The following is a 17832-nucleotide window of genomic DNA, read 5'->3' as shown; positions in this document are numbered from 1 at the left end:
AATGTACAACGTTTCGACAAGGTTTTGTCATCATCAAAACGTTGTCGAAACGTTGTACATTTGCTGTCATGTTAAACTTATATTAAACTTTTTCTTCATTACCCATTTAAGCCGTCTCCAGCCATTATACATGAACCACAGTTTCTAAATATTTCTCAATGCAATCTTTAGAATACACTTTATATTAAACATGCTGAAATACCCATCAACTGACGGGGGATGTTTAAACTTAATTAAAACAATGTAAGGTTGACAGCAATTATATATTTCAAAGTAATAACTTGAACATAAACTTTATCTCAAAATTTTAAAGTTATAACAAAGCTTCTTAATAAACAACATTTGCAGTTTGCTTTCCATCAACCAACAAATAGAGATTTTGAGATGATCCCACCATTGAACAACCCACATGATCTCATTGACCACGAGAAAAGCATGATTGTTCGAGAAACAATCCACCAACTTTCACACTTTGACCTTGAGTCCATTTAGAATGTTCAACATTGTCTAAAGCGTGAACCTACCGAGATTGTTTGAGATTGACTCAATATACTGGGAGTAATTAACTAACAGGCTTTACAAAATAGAAATAGGGCTAAGTTCAGTTTTGATCCCCTTAGGGCATTCCCCATAAGTCATAGTGTTTACATACAACTTTTGGTTCAGATTGGTCAGATAGACTTGGAGGAGTTAGGGTGCAAACAAACACACATTTCGTATATATATATATATTGTAAATACAACATTTGTCCAAACTTATACTTAAATATGTCTATATTAGATTGGCAGACCTATACAGCAGAATGAATAATTTTCTCTAATCTATATGATCAGATTATCGTTTTCATTTAACTTATACACTGGTGGGTCCATGATTTTCAGAAGGAGGAGACGTACGCTAGTATAATATTATTCGATATGTGCACGGCAACCTTTCCTAGCCCAAATAACGTATTTCTAGTTATTTAAATTTAAACACTTTTACCATAACCTTTAAATGTATTCCCAACTGAACATAACTTTTTACCTTTTTTTGTTTTTTAATTGTACTTACTCCTCTCTTTCATTTACACCAGGTCTGCAAGTTGATGAGACTGAATTCGGGAGATTGGGTGGGCTATAGAGTTGTGTCACGGTTTCCAGTATACAAGTTAGCACAAAGAAAGGGCTCTATTTGTTACCTTAAACAAAAAAAACATTTTACTTCCAAACCAACTCATTTTTCAATGATGTTCGGTCATAAAGATGCAGAGTTTAGGAAATTGGCCGAACTGTGTTCCACTTGAACAAAATAGTAGAAGTGTTCATATTCAGGCAGGAACCGCACTTAGCTACCTTAAGGTGGTAAGTAAATTTTATTGAGCCTTCTTTGGAGATTTATATCGACAGAACTTGTACTCGGAGAAAACTGATTTATAGAGCTAAGGAACCAAATCTTGGGTTGCGCAACATATGCGACCACTTCCATGTTTTGTGGGGACTTTTGCATGGGGATACGGGTTTTACTCCATCATTGCTGGAAATTAGGGCGAATACGGAAAAACTTGTGTCTTTTCAGATTCCAAATATCTCAAGAACTTCAAATCTCTATTCATAATTTAGAAATAAAGAATGTAAATAAGAAGTTTGTATTTCGGGAGTCAACCCACCAAACATTTTTATCTGACTCGCAGACTAGGTTAGAACAACCTTTATTTATAGATAAATGAATGTAAATGTCGGTATAATTTTGCATATGTAGACCCAATTTATTAGGATTAAATTGTTCAGTTTCTTTAATCTGATCTTCCACCTGGCACTTAAAACAGACATTTTTCTAGAAGACTAATTTTTTTTCAAGATTGCCCCATCCTATTTATTAACTTTATATCTGCTTTACCCCTATATTTGCTGACTGATACAGACTCTATCGTTTTTGTAAACACATTTTACTAAACTAATTATACATCACATTACTTGTGAATCAATGACTGTTGATTACAGCTCCTCCAACAACATATGAGACGAAATAAAATTAAGAAAACATATCACTAATACTAAAATTAATCCCACTAATTCTTAGACATATACCACTAGTACTGCAATTAATCCCACTAATTACATGAAAACATACCACTAGTACTGCAATTAATCCCACTAATTACATAGAAACATACCACTAATACTACAATTAATCCCACTAATTACATAGAAACATACCACTAATACTACAATTAATCCCACTAATTACATAGAAACATATCACTAGAACTGCAATTAATCCCACTAATTACATAGAAACATAGCACTAATACTACAATTAATCCCACTAATTACATAGAAACATACCACTAGTACTGCAATTAATCCCACTAATTAAGTAGAAAATGAGTGAGTTCACCACATGTTTTAGTAAGTTTTTAACAGTTAATGCTGCAACAAGCAAAAACATAATTACCCAATATGATGAAATATGTGGACCCCATTTAAAACAAGTGGTCATGTAAGGGTTAGAACTCGCATTAAACACATGGGGCTTATCCAGTCTTGACTTATTAATTTTAAACTCACTGAATTACGTTTCGCTGGACATTTTTAACATTGTATGAGCATTATTTGTTTCTGCAACAATAATGTATATCATATCGTATTATAACAAAATTTGACAGGTGTCTGACCAATTCAAAGATCAGTTAAGTTTACAATCACATTGTTATACCTTTTGAACGTGAGTAGTAGATAGGTGGTTAGAGGGTGCTCAACTTGCAGTATTTGAGTCGTGGGATCGAAACCCGACGACGATGATATTCGCCATTACAGTTGTGGGAAAGTTAAAACGTGACTCTCAATCCTATATTTCAAGGTAAAGAGTATCCCGAGAGTTGGCGATCTGTGCTACCGTACGGTTGCCTTCATTTATGGTCAGCAGCTCAAAATTAAGGACGGTGCCAGACTGTTTATAGCAAAGCTGCTTATGGCTAACTAGCTGTAGAGAGCTTAACGCCATAGGTAAGATGATCGGAGAAGATGTTGACCTGAAACATAAACAAAATTTCGGAAGGAAAGAAAGGAGAAGATCTATTGTAAGGTCAAAGTAAAATGCACCAATAAAAAATACTTATTAGTTCCGTTCCTTCCAAAAGTATTAATCCTTATATTTAATTTAGTCAAATACCCAAGTAAGCCAGGCAAAAATATCAAGATGTTTATAGTGTTATAGATGACATTTAAACAATATACGTATTTTTGAAATCAAATAATTTACGATGCCACTGGGCTATGGGTACTCCTGTGTAAAGGTAAGTTAGCAAGTTATTGTTTGACAGAGAAAACGTCTGTGTGTATATATATAGTATTATTCCACACGTCATTGGAAGAAACAAAAAATACTTGCAGTAATCAGAGCGACGGTAAATACAACATTTTAAGTACTACTTGAACCATCACACAGAGTCATTTAGAATTAAACTGTATGCAATATTAGCAAGTGATTTCTTTGTTGTTGTTTTTAATTCAGTTAATTGCCAAGTTCAGGCCAATGGGAATACTTGATAGATAGAGTTTAACAAAACACGCAGAAATAAATGAATGTATTATATTTCCGCAAAAGTTCCAATACATCGGATGATAATGTAATTGTTATATCAAATATGTCAGTACTTTTTTAGAGAAATTCAGTTGATAAAAAAATAAATAAAACTCTGCAGACAAGAGTTTGTGCAAAACCTAAAAATGCTTATCTTTATACACACACACACGTAACATATACTTTTTTGAACCATGATACATTCTAAAGTCTAGAATCAAGCTTCAGTACGTTTGGAATTAACTGGAATTTAGAAGTACCAATGCTAAAATACTTTTTGTATTGAAGTGTTGTTAATGTCTTTTATACAATAAGTTGCATATGCGCACGTGCCCAATCTGATTTATTATGTAAAGCGGAAAAATTGGATAATTAATTTTAAGTATTTTTCATGAATTTTGCTTTGTTTGAAGGTAACGTTACAGGGCAACATATGATCTACAAATATAGATTTCCCCCCAGGCAATTGCGTTGTATTTTAATTATCTGTATCCTTCGTCAATTGATGCCATATAATGGTTATTAGTGCACCAACTCTCCTGGAATCCATGCGTGGATATCCATATATTGCCTGGTCTTTTATACGTCGCTTCATTTATAATGTATATTAATAAGATCTGATGACGAGGAACCCACTTTTTAGAAAATAAATGTTTGAGGACGGCTTTAATGGGTAATGAAGAAAATTTTATTATAAATGTACAACGTTTCGACAAGATTATTTCGTTATCAGGTTATTTCGTTTATGTTATTTTGACTACAAAACAAAGAATTAACCATAAAAGTTTGTATTTTATTTGTAATTTGAAACGTTTTCAGGCTAGGATTGTACTTACTTCATTTCCTTACAAGTGATTAAACTTATTTCCAGCAACGCGTGCAGAGAGAGAGCTCTTAGTGCTATTAGTATCTTTGTGCCATTAGTATCTTTGTGTCATTAGTATCTTTGTGCCATTAGTATCTTTGTGCCATTTCAAGTTTCCCCTAGAAATTATCACAATAATCTTTCCACTGATTTGATAAATGTCTTTGAAATTTGTATTTCAGGACATTAATTACAACCAAGATGAGTTACTTTACTACTAATTATTCATCATAATTTTGTATAATAACAATATTTTCAGTATTTAAATGAATAAGGAAAAGTGTCGCTTGCTGATCTTACCTGTGAATGAGAAACCCTCGTGATGTTCTCACGCGTCTAAGCTACAATTACTGACTACATTATCTGTTTGAATTATATCAAGATAGGTATTTAACTATAATATTGACTGACCAAAGTAACAATCTACTAACTCTTGTGAAAGGAAAAAAAGTGCAGCTGTTCGTAGAAGTACTTATTTGATGTATTTCTGTCCAATCTCAGACATCTATTTGGCTTTTATAAACTTGCCACGGGTGAAGAGGCCTTACAGGCTGGCTAATCTTGAAACCACTGGCCGCCCTTCAATCGATTATGTTCTTTAATCCTTCGCCAGTTGAAGAAAATCATTTAACCGATAAAAAAGTTAGGCGTCCTTCAGAACGGCGTGTAATATCTATAATACTTGTTCCTGTAGCACGGCAGTTTGTCTTTTAAAGCAGGTTCTTATTTTGGAAGTTTAATAACGTTTTCTCTCTATTCTTTCGAATCTATATGAAGTAGAAAAATAAAATGCCTTGTTTAAAAGGTTACTGTATTTTCAAAACTTACTGAATGTTTTTTTAACCATTCCAATAAATACAAATCTTGCTGGAAATCTATTTTTATAGCATTTCGTTTTTCAATTATACGGGTTACCTAATTCTTTTGTCATAATGTTCCACAGGGCCAAGAATATGATTATTTAGCTTCAAAGAAACATCGGTTATTTTGGTTCTTGAAAAAATCAAGTTAGTTGTTTATTAGCAACTCTTCCACTCAACTTATTTTATCGTTTTAACAATCGCTAGTTGTGTAGCAACGATTCTGGTTACGATGGAATTCTGGAATGACCTCAACGCAAACGAATTTCATTTGTAAATACTAACTCTGAGTCGTATGCCTCGTCCAATGAACATGATATAAAACTTAATTACACAGCATAGTTTCGGTAATGTACAGATCTGCTTTGATTTAGTTTTGGTTTCTTTATACCCAGTAGTCCCATGAAACTCTATTAAAGCAAAGGCGACTGACTTTTGTAATGACGTTAAATCTTTCAGTTCAAACCTACTTTCTTAGTCTCTGCTGATAACGCTTCGAACAGATACAAATGTTCTTGAAGTGAATATAGATCTTACAAATAAATATTAGTTAAATAACTGTAAGCTTGGTTATTTTTCATACCCCTAATGTTGATTTTAATATATTTTAACAGTAAAACAAAGAGTGGTTTCGACAAGTATATGTTACGTATTAAGGCATTAGTACGATATATTGTTACTTTAACAATTATTTGTATCAGTTGTTTTTTCAATAGTAAAAATGAAAGCTTGTAAAATACGATCTACGCAATGTTTATGTTTGAACTGTCATATCATGTATGGATGATATTTTAACAGCGTGAATGCAGCCATTAACTATACAATCACATATGTTATAAATAAATTGCTAAAAAATACCTAATTTTTGTCAGAGATAAGTGATTCATATGTTTTACAAGAGTTCACTTCCTTACGCCAATAGCACAGTGACGCATTAGGCTTAGCAACTGCTGTGGTGGTATCTTGTTACGTTAAATATTCTGAATATAATCAGATATGTAATATGGACCAAATGTTTCACTGTAGGATAACATAGCTTAACTAAACGAAAACAAAACCCATAAAAATCTAGCAAACAATACCCACACAAACCACTTTTAAAAATTGTCACGCACAGCAAATGTGCCACAATCGGACTATTTTCAAAGACTGTGTTTTAATGTAGTGACATAGAAAATATTGCCTTAAAATAAGATATCAACTAATACAGGTGTATTACCCCACGATTACAAGTATGATGGAATTATTGCGACCGTTTACGTATATATTTATCCACTAAAAACGTGCCAGTATCTTCATAGTAAGTAGCTTTAGTATTTACAGTTAAAATTAACACAAAAAAATGTCTCACTCTTACTATTACTATTAAAATATTTTACCCCAAATTTCAGAAGGAACAGAAAATCCGAAATTAGCCAGAACTTGCACCTTCTTATTTATGGTTAGGCATTAATTTTGAATATGAACATTTTATCCAAAATGATGCAAAATATTTGATAATGGGTGACGAATATTGTGAGATCCTCGAATATAGTTCCTTTTAAAACGAATCGTAAACAGTGCGATTCCATTATTAACATCGATTATTCTTTATCATCGTTACGTTTTAGAACATTAAAATATTTCGGATCTCTTCAAGAAGCTGAACAGACAAAGGTTAAAAAGACAAAAATAACTGAAACTGGGAATCGCTTGTTTGTTGATTTATTTTAGAAAAAAAATCTCTAAAAAAAGGACATTTGAATTCTTCCCTCGTGTGAAGACCATTGGACACATGGAAGTTAGCAAGTCACAGCAGGCTGTTGGCTACACATGTGTCAAAGTGCCGTTAGAAATATCTGGAACAGATTCGAAACTAAAAGTATGGTTGTTTGTGAATCTGCGCTAGGCAGACTATCATTCATAAGAAAAACAGACAAATACTGTCTGTCGATCCTTACTCAACGCGACCGTAAATTAGAAACTGACTTTACAATACTGAACTGTGTATGAATACGATTAAAACTGACTTTACAAGAATGAACTGTATGCGAATACGATTAGAAATCGAATTTACAATACTGAACTGTGTGCCATATGCTCAGTTAGGTGTACTCAACTCACAGTAAGACCCAGAGGGTCAATAGAGTGGTTTGTACTTTCACCGAACTTCAATCATATTAAACGTGTATAAGGTGCAATTTTGAGAGACGCGTCAGATCCCGTCAAGATCCTCTAAACAGTAAGGATGCACAGAAAACAGCTATTTAATATGAGTGGATGAGGATACCTCAAAGTGCCCATACTGCCCTTGCTTTTGGTGGTGATCATTCTCCATAATAACGCAAATGTTTTTAAGTTTAACAATTCTTTAGCCAACTCTACCAAATGTACATATACAAACGTAAAGTAGGCTTAATGACCAGTAACTTACTTTCCAGATTACATATAAGGAAGTCACTAGCATTATTTAATGGTAATAACAATTATTTTGTTTTCATAGACAGATTATTGTAGTTCCAGTTGTTGTATAATTGTTTCCTGCATTTTATATGACAAATACTTCATTGTCGCCCTTATAGAAATAGTATAATTTATGCATCATTAGTGAAGTCAACAAATAATTTTACGCAAATTTTAATCTCTTAGAAACTCAATTAACAAATTATTGTGTTTTCACTATAATAACATTAAATAAATGGAAATGAGCTGCTTTGTGGCGAAAGTTAATGTTCTGTTGTAACTTATTAGATGAATGAAATATTGGCTTAGTAATCAATGGTTTTTCATCTTTAAAATGCAGATATTCATACAGATATTACAAAACTAGGCTTCCATTATGAAAGAGCATACATACGAAGAGAGAGTAAATTGCAACTTTTTATCTTCTATAAGACAAGATATTCTGTTGTAATTCTTTTTGGAAACATGGCCCTATTGTGATGTTATATTTTTATTTTCTTTGTTTTTCATTAACTTAAAACTCCATAATATTAATAAAATACCTATTAATAACAAAATACGTCCATTTGACTTAAACAAATCTCGTGAAAAATTAAAAACACGTTGATTTATTACACCAAAGCATATTGCAAAACAGGAAATTAAACAAGTGATCATAATAGCTAGACAGCATAAACTATAATAAAAGAATTAATTGCTTCAGTTCATCATTTGGCTTAAAAAGACAGGCCTATTGTAATATTTTTAATTAAGAAAAACCCCGTAAATCCGAATAAGTTGTCTTGAAATATTGTTCGAAAATAAAATAAAATATAATTCAAATATTATCCGACGATTTGTTTTAACTTATTTACTTCCACTGCAGAGTATTTGAACTTTATAAATCATAAATGTATTTTAGCACGAGAGAACGAAAATGTTGAACTACCTCACTCACAAAAATTATCATATAATGAGGTTTGTTTAAATTTGTATATTTTTAGGTCACCAATGTTTTGCAAATTGATTATGTTTATTTTATAAGAGTACTTTAATCCTACCTTAGGTTTGCAAGTTTATGCACCAATAACTCCTTATGTAACAGGCCTTTATAAGAAATTACTGTAATTCTGTAAAACAAATGGCTAGTTTGGGTTGATTGGTAAAGATGTCTACTGTCGAGATAATGCTAGGTTTATGGGTTTTTTTTTTACTGGGATTGACTTTTGCAAAAATTGTGAAGCTGTTAGAAACCAATTAACTGAAATTGATGTTTGAAAAGTAATCAAATTGCTACAGGAGGGCAGCACCCAGGCTTAAATGATAGAGGTCATGGGGGTGTCACAGTCTGTAGATTGTGTTGCAAATACCAGATCACGTAAGAATATACCAGGAGACCAGGTCAGGATCACAGAAGGGCTACAGGTGTACTAAACAACCGATGAGGGCCTGGAGACGTAAAGGAGAACGATATTTACCATTGTCCACCAGTAAATCTTTGGGGGGGGGGCTCAATTTCGATCTGGGGTGGCATCTGCATGCGGAAGCGTACCGACCTCTATGTGGTGGATAGAGGATCTTTGCCAGCAAGGCGTTAAGTGGATGAAATCCTGCTACCCACTGTTCGCCTTTTGCTGATGCTGTTGTAGATTTTACGTGTATCAGCAGGATAACACTCGTCCTCACACCGCCAGGATCACGCAGAATGTTTTTTCGGGATGAAGGAATTTTAGTACTGGATCGGCCTGCTAAGTCACAGGACCTAAATCCAATTAATCATGTGAGAGCAGTTAGGCACAGCCAACCTGCTCCTATGACTGCCCAGGAGCTCAGAGCTGTCCTCATCCAGAAGTGGACTGTGCTGCACCAGCAAGTGATTCGAAATTTCATCAGCAGTATGGGGAACAGGTAGAGAGAAGTCATAAACAATAAAGAAAGGCCTACCAGTTACTAAATACTCATTTCGTTAAGTTTGTTCATCTTAATAGTTACATATTTTCTATGATATGTGTGCAGCCAAATATTGGCATTCTTTGACATTTTTTCTTTTCTATTACTTGTATATGAATTTTTCGACTTGTTTGGTATTGTTCGTCTATGATATTGGTAATAAACAGGTTTCGTTAATATTTAACGTTTCTCTGTGTGTTTTTTTCTTCAAATTATAAACAACAAATATATCAAACATCATTATCATTTAATTTTTGTGAGTAGTATAGTTCAACTGAAAATATCACGAAATAACTACACATGCGCAAATCAGATAACACGTTACGGTTTCTCTCTCTCTCACGTTAGAAGATATTGCCATAAAGAAATGGTGTGATACTGCTAATGAAATTAACGAGAACTTTAAATTAACTTAATGTGGCGATTTCATTTCTACTTCATAGATGGAGTTTTCTCTTATAACTTCCTTTCTGATATTACTTAATTGGTTTCCTTTCTTGAAATATATTTTTATAATCTTTAGATAATCTAAATGAACACGTTCTGTTGCACTAAAATTCCAGTTATAAAGTCGTTGACATTGTTATTTCTTGTATCACATATGTTGTTTCTTGCTAGGCAAGCATTAAACCCTATTACTAAAGCCCTCAAACCATTATTTAGATAGCCAAAACCATGCTCAAACACAGTAATGGTCTAAAACTTTAAGAAGCTAGCAATGTAATCGTAATTTTCGTGTAAACAACGCTTATAGGTGTATTTATCTTCTATTATTTTAAACTAGTGGGTTAAATCACTGAAACCACAATAATACTGTGTATGTAAGGGAACATCCAAATTCACTCACAGCATGTCCAAGTAACTCGCTACATGAGTTACGCTCGCCATATATTGAACTTTACTTGCCGTTCATTGATCTCTATTCCCTACACTTCGAAACAGCACGCACCATCCGACTGGTAGAGGGCGCGTTATTCATTTTATGTATCAAATTTTCTCAGCTACATTTATGCATATTTCGATTGAATTGTCGTCGTTCTGAGCAGTTTACCTAATTGATTAATTTCATAAACCTTTTGACTGTTAAATAAGTCTGAGCCAAAAGAGGATTGAAATGCGAAATATTTGACTTTGTAATATTAATATATTGTTACTGTTTTCATATCTCGGAGACTTTTGACTAACTAGGCTGTATTTGTAACGTCGTTGAGCTTCTATACCTAACTAAGAAGATGATGCTAAAAACTGGTTTTCTCATTCGTGTACAACTTGCATATGATACTTGTTTATTAACTGCAATTTTTGAAATTATTTTTCTTTTTTAAGCTATCATGTTCGTGCTTTCTTGTGTAATATAATACAACAATTAAAAATGATACATTATATATGATTTCCAAGTATAAAAATGTGATATAACATTGCGATATGACCAACAAAGTTCTATGTTTCAATACTTGTAATTACTGAAATAAATCATTTTTTCAGTAACCAAAACTCGCAAATTGGTTTTGACAAAACACTAGTTCATACATACATCCCAGTCGAAGGTTTTTTGCTCTTTAGAAATTCAATTAAAAAAAATATTAGGCTTGGTGATTTGTTCAAAGAATATTAGGCTTGAGCTCTTTGAATTTCTATCCTCGTTAAGAAGAATAAATAAGCCTTTTTTTATGAATTTCGACCTTGTTAGCAAAGTAGTTACTTAAGTACTTCTGTGTGATTTTAAGTAAGGCTAAGTCACATTTAATAACACTAACCAAGCTGGAAACTGAGACAACCCGGCGAATTTTGTATCATTTGTAATCAGTACGAAGCCATTTTGTAACTGGAATCGCAATTACGATTTTCATAAACAAAAAAAGCGAAAATACTACAAAATTCAATCAATCTAGTTTGTTTGTTTGTTATTAAACACAAAGCTACATAATGAACTATCTGTGTTCTGTCCACCGCAAGAATCGAAACCTGATTAGTAGCGTTATAAGCCCTGAGACTTACCGCTAAGCCACCAGGGGGTTATCACTCTAGTAATGAACTTTAATTGTTTGTTTGTTTTGAAGATAAGCACAAAGCTACACGATGGGCTATCTGTGCTCTGCCCACCACGGGTATAAAAACCAGGTTTCTAACGTTGTGAGTCCGCAGACATACTGCTGTGCCACATTCTATTTAGTGTATTGTTATCAAGCTGATAGAACTCAAGTTGTAACCGAAATTTTTAGAATAGGGAGATTATTAAACTGGTATTCTGAAGGAAAACAAAATTAACTTAGTTTCCAAATCAAATATTCTACTACAGTTTTGACAGTTTACATTTGCTTCCACAAACAAACAAAAACTCGTATTAAATTCCCACTTTCTTCAAGGTGTTAAAACAAGTAATACACTGTAAAAAATTTTTATCATAAGCTAAAGTTGTGTTAATCTATTTAGGAAAAAAAAGTTCCCAAAATTAAGCCTCTCTCGAATAGTAATGTTCTGAAAGTTGTTTAAAAATACTGTACCAGGTATTTTCTTTCAGAATGTTTTCTGGCAGGATCATATTTTAGTTGGTGACTGAAGTGGCATTCGAGTGCTGAAGGCGCAGAATCTATTTAAACATGGGTTGTTTGTGTTTTGCGATACAAGGTTGAGTACATTATGTAAAACGTTTTTGAATATACAGATAGACTAGTCACTAAAAACCATATATAAAGTCTTAGTGGAACCACATTTTGACATTTGTGGGTGCCACCAAAAATTAATCGTTTTTGGGAATGCTATATAACAGTGCTTTCCGACACAAAATATTCATATAACGAAGTCATAAAAATATGTCCAATCAGGAATTTAAGATTTCCAGGACGGAAGGATAATCCCTTGTACATGATAACATCGGAAAACAAAGGAATGTGGCTCAACTTGGGGAACCAGGACCATCCAGAACTGTTACCTGCAACAACTTTTACCTAAGCCGTGGTAAGTAAAATGCTGCATTTTGTAGCAAGTGAGAATCCAAGCATGTGAGTGGCAAAAACCAATCCACGCATCCAGGCAACAACACCAATATAATCAAGAAGGATCACCGTCTGGAAACGAGTTCAACAAGGTATGGGCCCACCAAGATAAGTCTAATGGTTATACCTCCAGTTCAATTATCACAAACTTCAGTTTCCTTAAGCAGCTGAAGGATGAAATAGATATTTATGCTAGTTAATACAAATACATACAAATAAAGTCGCTGGACACATCGTCTATGAATTTCCAAATGATTGGACTGTTGAAATTGGCGCTTATAAACTGTCTTCTTTGTATATTAGATGGATTATGGAAAGCAGCAGGGAGGAATGGTGTGTCTTGAGCATGAGAGCCTTACGACTGAGCCTTTTCAATTGCAACTACTTTGCACGGTCGTCAGTTAGAGCATGATTTGGCATGATAACATGGACTGTAACAAGCCCCAAGGTCGTTTTAATATAACATATTTAAAATAGTATGTATAGTTTTAAAGGTATCTAGCTTTTTACATCAAAAGTTATCCTCTAGAAACAAATTCCTTAAACTTGATAAAATCTAGGAAGTGGGGATTGATTTTTGGAGGGAAAGCTTCACTAGGAAAAAAAATGCTTTACCAACTAGAATTACAGTCATTAAATGATTCCAGACCTAGCTAAAACTCTTAACGGTCTTAAAATCAACATAAGCAAACTTCTTAATATTTAGTTTCAAACCTTTGAAACATTTACAACGCTGCCCTCTCCCCAAGTTAACAAACTTTATGTATGCACACACACACACACACTCATATATATATATATATGTAACATTTGTGAGTAATATCTATAACGTTCCATTTGAAGTTCAATATTTACATGAATCTTGAAGCCAACGACGACACCTTTCGGCCATGCCTGTAAATACATAATTATAAAAATAATCCAACTTTTACTGAAATTTTTAAAATTGCTGTAAAATGTCATGAAAATTAAATTTTACTAAATGTTTTACTAACACAGAAAAGTTTTTAAACGCCTAACAGGTGATCTCAAATCCTGAGAAGGAGTTAGAAAGATGTAACAGATCTCTTTGATTTTTTTTTTAATACTAATATACTTTTCACTGTCTGGTTGCTCTACAAGAAAATAATTTTCTATAATTTAACAGGTCGTAAAGTTATAGAATTATATAGTTCAAAAATAAATGTGTGTGCCAAAATGTATTATTATACTAACATATATTTTTCCAGGATAACACTCATTGTATGTTAATTTTTAATTATCTAACAAACTGAGGTCTTGAGTTTTTACCCTCACAAATAGGGATTAGGAATAAAAACGTTTGTCAGCCTCCTGAGTTAAATCAACTAATAAAAAATTACAGCTTTTGATAGTTATTTTAAGAGTGGCGGCCAGGCTTCGAAAAATTAAACATCTAAAAGTATAACGATTAAATATTTAATGATATACGACTTTCGTTTAAATCGTCCGTCTTACTAATTTGAAAACAAGCAAAAATTGATCCGACTTTAAATGTATACAGAGTTATTTCTATGTGCGTAGCCAAAATGAGGCGTGTAAAGTACTTTAAATCGAAGCACTCTGGAAGGATTTAACAATAAAAATCATCAAACTGAAGTGTGAGATTTTGTTAGAAGAACAGAACCTACCCATTCCCTATAGGAATTGGTCATATCTTGATAACGTTTTTTTTTCTTCTCTTTCCAGAAGATTTAACTTTAAAGCGTTTTCAGAAATAAAAGAAAAAATATAAAATAAGATAACAAATTGAATGATTCCTTTTACAACCATCCGAATTTTCTAACAAATAGAGAGTAAAGCCTGTAAACGTAAAATAATTTCCCATTCTTTCTCAAAATAAAAATAAAAATGTTCTAAGTTACATGTGTTCTAATGATCAAGTGCTAAGTTTACAACAAAAAATAATTTAATGTTTTGCTATGTCACAAAATATCTCTCACTTGATACCTTACAATTGAATTACTTGGAAATTGATCATAATCTCGCTTACGAGCGAATAGTTCATGCTGGGTGGATTATCCGGGCTTTGTAGCGTATATATACAGTTTGAACAAAACCTAAAACAAAGGGTTAATTTTGGGAGAAAACCTTTGATGTTCTGAGTTGTTCATTATTGTAAACATGCATCTTTTAACAATATGCAAGAGCAACCTTACATTTTATATTTCCTTTCACAGCACAGAAAACACTAAAGATCTGAGGAATGCAAATATAGATATTCGTTTCAAGTTTCTATCACTTTTAAGGAATGGCCGGGTGGATAAGACGCTCGACTCACAATCTAAGGGTCGCGGGTTCGAATCCGCATACCACCAAACATGCTCGCCCTTTCAGCCGTGGGGGAGTTATAATGTGACGGTCAATCCCACTATTCGTTGGTAAAAGAGTAGCCCAAGAGTTGGCGGTGGGTGGTGATGACTAGCTGCCTTCCCTCTAGTCTTACACTGCTAAATTAGGGACGGCTAGCGCAGATAGCCCTCGTGTAGCTTTGCGCGAAATTCCAAAACAAACAAACAAACTTTTCACGCTAATCTCCTCTTCTAACAACATGCAAAATCGACAGTATGTCATAGGTCTCCGAAGAAATGACAAAAACATGAACTGACATGATTCTACTTGTATCAGAGCATCAATGTGGTATACGCTAATTATTCGAATCTTGCTCACGGAGAAGTAAAGAACAGAGCGTTTTCTTGTTCGATGCAGTTTTTGTTCTAGTTTACTTCATGTGTAATGTTTTATTCAGCAAACACATTATCAAAACATCTTACATGATCATCAATGATACGTAGATATTTGAAAATAAACATTTAAGTTGATACGCAAAGAGTAAGTCACATTTGGTCTCTGTCCCATTAACCATTCATTTTAATTAACAGAATCAACATTGACTATTATTACCGCAGAGTGATGCACATTGCATATTTTTAAAACATCAAACAGTCTCCTTACCCTTCAAATTGCTAACTTGATTTTCTTGCGTTCGCAACAGCAACATAGTGAGAAGTTGTAGGTTCTTGTTTTTTCTTTCATTTTACAGCATTCTTTCTAAAGAACTGACCAAAAAACTGGGTGAAATCACTCATTTTCTATGTAACATACATAAGGGATTCCAGCAACTAATTAGTAGGACTATCTACAATGTTGTAACATACATAAAATATCCCAACACTAATTAGTAGGACTAACTACAATAATGGAAGTTTTTGTTTTTGTGTTTATTTTCGTGCGACTTACGCGTTATTAAAGACTCACAAACAGTTTGATACATAGATAGTTAAGAAAAAATAGTTTAAAAAGCACCTACGGACTTCACAAGTTTCTGGTTGATGATTTTCTTAACAGTCATTAAATCTGTTAGTCGTCTCAGTTTTACATATTGAGTTTTCATAAACGCCTCAAATTTAAAATTGTGTTGGTTGGAATATTGATTGTGAGTTTGGATTACTTCTGTTGGTTTTTATATTTGTATTCCTTGAAGCAGCTTCAATTAAAGATCGATAAATGTACTGTTCTTTCTTTGGAAGTTGGTATTGTTTCTTGACTGTACTGTGCTACCCAAGATATTTAGTGAATTGTTATTGGAATTATGTATTTTCATGATTTACTGTGCAATAATATATTTCGATTCCTTCGGGTTTAAAATCGATCCTGCTAAAAATCCTTACTTTTCACATTACAGTACTCGTAACATGTATTGCTTTCCGAAAAGTGCTTTCCCGCGCACTTGTATCAAGTTTGTGAGTAAACATAATAATAAATTTTGACAATGCTGAACTTTTAATACTTCTTCATTCCTACAGAAAATATGACACTGGAAAATTTGGCGTATAAATATTTAGATTGATTGAATGTCCACGAGTTCATAATGCGTTTTTCCTAATAATTTAATGACTTTATAGTTAGATATTACTTTTTGTGGCAACGCTAATGTGATATGAATGTCAATGAAAGTTCAAGAGTACATGGTTATATTGTCCTCTATTGAATTAAACTTATAAATCAAATTATTGACAAACACTCAATTATATTTTTAAGAGATAAAATCTCGTAGCAAATAAACTACTAGTCAAGTGTAATAGCTAAAGCTTAAATGTAATTTTGTTTAAAAATGAATGCTCTTCCATTTTAAATAATATGCTTTAAAAATCTTTTTACATGGACGTCTCGTGTGAGTATTGTATTGTTTATTGTGTTTCTATTATCATGTTATTGTGTTAATAACTCTGATTTGTTTCATCATTAACATAGTTTAACATTTATGTCCATTTATCAAATTATATATAAATTTGCATTATTACTGGTTAGTTTGCATCATTACTGGGCCGAGTGCAACCTAGTGATTAGTTTGTATCATTACTTGGCGAAGTGCAATCCATTGGTTATTTTGCATCATTACTGGGCCTAGTGTAACCCAGTGGTTACTTGGCATCTTTGCTGGGCAAAGTGTGGCCCAGTGGTTAGTTGGCATCTTTGCTGGGCAAAGTGTGGCCCAGTTAGCATCATTACTGAGCCGAGTGCAACCCAGTGTTTAGCGTGCCGGACAGTAGATGTGAGGTTCCTTGGTTCGCGTCATATCGCGTTCCAGGGGCCGAGGGTGAGTTATAAAAGTGATTGTCAAATCCCAGTCTACGGTCTGACAAGAACAGCCCAAGAGTCAGCTGTGAATGTTACTGTCTTTCCCTTGTTGCTGCTTTCCCTTTATAGTCTGCCACTTCAAAATTATGGACGGCTATGCCAATTCAAACATTCCAATCTAATGATATATTTCACCAAATCTGCTCGAGTAGCTTTCCACGAAGTCTAACAGAAAGACACAACATCCTGTTAACACGTCAATAGATTATCATTGTCTCTGGTATGTTCATGAATCATGAAGCAAAAAAATCTAAGATGGATGTATTATACCAATAAATACTAATTATGTTTTATTATACATCACCGAGATGTTCTGTTGTTATTATTCATTGAGAAATAACAAAGTCTGTGTAATAATATCATTAAGATATCATAAGCTTTGATATTAACACATCATTGGCTCTGATTTTTACAACCCTATAATAGAGTTGTTATGAAATTGAGAATTGTTTATTGTTTGTTTATTGTTTATTTGTAATTAAGCACAAAGCTACACAATGGGCTATCTGTGCTCTG

At 33.2% G+C, this 17832-nt stretch overlaps 1 protein-coding gene across 2 annotated transcripts in view; it reads left to right on the top strand.

Annotated features, from left to right (window-relative positions):
* Window positions 1-17832, top strand: part of LOC106465977 (Down syndrome cell adhesion molecule-like) — a 95254-nt gene that overhangs the window by 33981 nt on the left and 43441 nt on the right. The window contains exon 2 of one of the 2 annotated variants that reach the window (XM_022393940.1): window positions 1077-1344. The exons of the other annotated variant lie outside the window; for it this stretch is intronic. The gene's annotated coding sequence lies outside the window, so the exon portion shown is untranslated. The remainder of the gene's footprint in view (window positions 1-1076; window positions 1345-17832) is intronic. 2 annotated transcript variants of the gene reach the window in all.

This window comes from Limulus polyphemus, unplaced genomic scaffold (assembly GCF_000517525.1).
Source record: "Limulus polyphemus unplaced genomic scaffold, Limulus_polyphemus-2.1.2 Scaffold2109, whole genome shotgun sequence".
Classification (NCBI taxonomy): domain Eukaryota; kingdom Metazoa; phylum Arthropoda; class Merostomata; order Xiphosura; family Limulidae; genus Limulus; species Limulus polyphemus.
The sequence above is the reverse complement of the archived record's forward strand: the minus strand, read 5'-3'. Positions and strand labels throughout refer to the sequence as shown.